Source organism: Nomascus leucogenys, chromosome 16, assembly GCF_006542625.1.
Source record: "Nomascus leucogenys isolate Asia chromosome 16, Asia_NLE_v1, whole genome shotgun sequence".
NCBI classification, from domain to species: Eukaryota; Metazoa; Chordata; class Mammalia; order Primates; family Hylobatidae; genus Nomascus; species Nomascus leucogenys.
This window is the reverse complement of record NC_044396.1, coordinates 52890189-52894297: the sequence shown is the minus strand read 5'-3', so window position 1 is coordinate 52894297 and position 4109 is coordinate 52890189. Positions and strand designations below refer to the sequence as shown.

The following is a 4109-nucleotide window of genomic DNA, read 5'->3' as shown; positions in this document are numbered from 1 at the left end:
ATTTTTAGTAAAGACCGGGTTTCACCGTGTTAGCCAGGATGGTCTCATCTCCTGACCTCGTGATCCGCCCGCCTCAGCCTCCCAAAGTGCTGGGATTACAGGCTTGAACCACCGCGCCCAACCCTATTTTGGAACTTTTAAGATAAATTACAACTTACTGTATGTATTAGTTTAATGTATTTGTTTAATGAGAATTACTTAAGAATTTGGAAAAGTGTGTTAATCAGAAAATTGGTGTTTTTGAAAAAATAATCAAATTTTTAAATTAATAAATGCAATTTAAAATGTTTAAAATGATTAAACAAGTGGCTCAGACATTGTTTGTTAGATTTATAAATAGCATAATAAAATGGAAATGTTTAATGTAAAAGCTTGAGATTTTAAATGTGAAAGTAGTGGATATCAATTTTTGAAAACCCAAGTAGTGTTGTATGAAAGGAGAGAAAATTAGCACACCTCTTGACAAGGATGAAAGAGGCCCTCAAGCCTGACAACACACATACAGTTAAGGCACTGCCACCTACTTCGTGGCATCTGACCATCCTTAAAAAATAATTTAAAAAAAAAAAGTGACTTTTTAACTTTGTTTTTTTTTTTGAGACAGGGTCTCACTCTGTCGCCCAAGCTGGAGTGGACCTCAGATCACTGCAACTTCCACCTCCCAGGCTCAAGTGATCCTCCCACCTCAGCCTCCTGAGTAGTTGGGAAGGATGGCACTCGCCACCACACCTGGCTTTTTCTTTCTTTCTTTCTTTCTTTCTTTTTGGCAGAAACAGGGTTTTTCCATGTTGCCTAAGCTGGTCTCAAACTCTGAGCTCAAGTGATCCACCTGCCTGGGCCTCTCAAAGTGCTGGCATTACAGGCATGAGCCACTGTGCCCAGCCCCAAGTAACTTTTTTTTTTTTGGATGGAGTCTCTCTCTGTCGCCCAGGCTGGAGTACAGTGGCACAATCTCGGCTCACTGTGACCTCCTTCTCCCAGGTTCAAAGCGATTCTCCTGCCTCAGCCTCCGGAGTAGCTTGGATTAGGCTACCATGCCCAGCTAATTTTTTGTATTTTTAGTAGAGATGGGGTTTCACCATGTTGGCCAGGCTGGTCTCGAACTCCTGACCTCAAGGGATCTGCCCACCTCGGCCTCCTAAAGTATTAGGATTACAGGCATGAACCACCGTGCCTGGCCCCTAAGTAACTTCTAAATAATCATTTCAGCGTGAAAAGTCCTAATGAGTTTTTTAAAAGTATTTTATTTTTATCTTTCTTTTTTATGCTACCATAGAGAAAGTTCACCAGGAAATATCCAAATCTATAAATGTAAATTCTTCCTGATAGTAAATGTCCAAGAAAAGTGCATTTGAGTTGGGTGAATAGGCAGCAAGTGTGCAGAGTTGGGAAAGCGAGCCGGAGGCTAATCAGAATGACACAATACAAACTCTGACATCTTACCTTCTCTCCAGACTTGTTTCTCCGGTTGCCTACAGACCTGCAATTGAACATCCTTGCTTCATCTTCAGCTTTGCATTTCAAAAACTTAGCTCACCAATTCCTCATCCCCATCTCTCTATTCTTGGCCTCAGCCAAAAGGCTTCCTGTCATAAATAATGTGTTTATTGCACCATAATCAGCCCAACACAACAGGCTGGTCACCTTGCAGTCATTTTTTCACTCTTTCCCCTCCTCCTCTTTTACTCTAAATCCATCAGTCAGTCCTGATGAGCCTTTCACGCTGGGTCCACTTTGCTCCAATTTCCTCAGTCACCACCATCAGCTGTGGCCATGTTACCTTATGCCAGGATTACTGCAGCAGTCTTCTGTCAATTTCTCCTGCTGCAGTTCATTCCACACGGAGCTCCCACAAGAGCCATCAAACTTTGTTTTCATCTCTAATTTGTATTTGCATGGGCTTTTATGGACTCCCCAATGTCTGTCAAATAAAACCTAAGCTCCTTTTGCTATCCAAACGTTTTCACCAATGGGGTACTCTTAATCTTCATCTTTTATTATTTCTTGATGGGACCCCTCTGTTTTTGTCAAGCTAATTTGCTGGTCCCATTCTCCAATGGTGTTGTGCCTACATACATATCTTTGCATAGCCCATTTCCTCTGTCTGGAAAGCTCTGACCCCTCTTGTTTTCCACCCCTCAACTCTGGTTTTTTCCTTTCCTTCCAAACCCTGTTAAACACTCACCTCTTCCCACACTTTATACTAGATCTTGTTTGGCTATAAACAATTCAAAATCTCCTTGGCATCAGTATACATTTCTGTAATTAATTTCCACGTGTTTATATTATTCTGTAACAATGTCTTTGGTTTTACATATGTATTGTTTCCTTAAAAGACTACATGAAGTTTTTGGCTGGGCACAGTGGCTCATGCCTGTAATCTCAGCATTATGGGAGGCCGAGGCAGGTGGATTACTGGAGGCTAGGAGTTCAAGACCAGCCTGGCCAACATGGTGAAATCCCATCTCTACTAAAAATACAAAAGTGCCTGTAGTCTCAGCTACTCTGGTGGCTGAGGCATGAGGATTGCTTGAGCCCAAGAGGCAGAGGTTGCAGTGAGCTGAGATCATGCCATTGTACTCCAGCCTGCACGACACAGCAAGACTCTGTCTCGAAAAGGAAAAAAAAATAAGGCTATATAAAGTTTTTAGAGAAGAGTTTTACCAGCAAAATTTAATCCCTCCTAAGTTCCAGTAACCTCACCAGTAAAATGGCCATAAAATGCTTTACAGAGTAGGGGGCTTGGGAAGATCAAATAAATTGACATCAATAGAAACTTTGCAGAATGGGCACAGTGGCTCATACCCGTAATCCCAGAATTTTGAGAGGCTGAGGTAGAAGGATCACTTGAAGCCAGGAGTTTGAGACCAGCCTAGGCAACTTAGGTCTCCTAAAAGAAAAATAAAAATGTTTTACAAAGTTTAAAGCACCAACAAATGCATATTCCCCCTTTTTCTTTTCTTTTCTTTTCTTTTTTTTTTTTTCTTTTGAGACAGGGTCCTGCTCTGTCACTCAGGTCAGGATGCAGCGGCATGATCTCAGCCCACTGCAGCCTCAACCTCTCGGGCTCAAGCGATCCTCCCACCTCAGCCTCCTGAGGAGCTGGAACTACAGGCTCATGTCACCTATGCCCAGCTAATTTTGTCTATTTTTTGTAAAGACAAGGTCTCACTATGTTGCCCAGACTGGTCTCCAACTCCCGGACTCTAGTGATCCTCCTGCCTCAGCCTCCCAAAGTGCTGGTATTCCAGGCGTGAGCCACCATGTATCTCTTAGTAATGACAAGGTAAGCACTTGATTAATAAATGTTGACTAAGAGACCAATACGTGTCAACTTAGTGATTCAACAAGATTATAAGATGAAGAGCACATACATGATGGCATAAGCAGCATCACTTCATAAACAGCAATCACAGCAGAGCAAGCAGCCTAGTGATTCAAACATACTGAATGTCTCTGACTTACAAAACAAGTTAATAGGACTCCAGATAGATGCTAATGAATCAAAAACCTCACATAAATCACTGTTTCTATGAAAGTAATTAATTATGTTTATTTAATTATGAGGGAATATTTGAAAAGCATAACATTTGTCCAATTTCCCCCAAGTTCTGATCCTATATTTGAAATGCATTCGAATTTGCTTATTCAACCTTTTTTGCTTTAGGAAATATTAGCTGTATACCAACTATATACCAAGCTCTGTTTTAGGCCCTGGAGACATACCAGTGAAGACAGTTCAAGTTCCTGTTCTCAGGGATCTTATATTTCAATCAGATAAGTAGCATTAAATAAACAAAATAATTACAGATTATAGTTAAGTGCTATGAAGAAAGCAGTATGGGGACTGGGTGGGGAGGACTGTGGATGGCATATTTAGGGAAGACATCAATGAGGGTGCCTTTTTTGTTGAGACAGGGTCTCACTCTGTCGTCCAGGCTGGAGTGCAGTGGCATGCATGATCAAGGCTCACTGCAGCCTCAACTTCCCAAGGTCAAGTGATCCTCCTGCCTCAATCCCCCAAGTAGGTGGGACTAAAGGCATATGCCACCACACTCAGCTAACTTTTTTAAATTCTTAAGAAAATTTTTAAATTTTTTGAGGTGGAG

At 41.6% G+C, this 4109-nt stretch overlaps 1 non-coding gene across 1 annotated transcript; it reads left to right on the top strand.

The window, feature by feature from the left end:
* Positions 1-424: 424 nt before the first annotated feature.
* On the top strand, positions 425-550 carry LOC115830735. Its single transcript, XR_004026287.1, has one exon. It is a non-coding gene; the product is annotated as a U6atac minor spliceosomal RNA (small nuclear RNA).
* Positions 551-4109: the final 3559 nt, after the last annotated feature.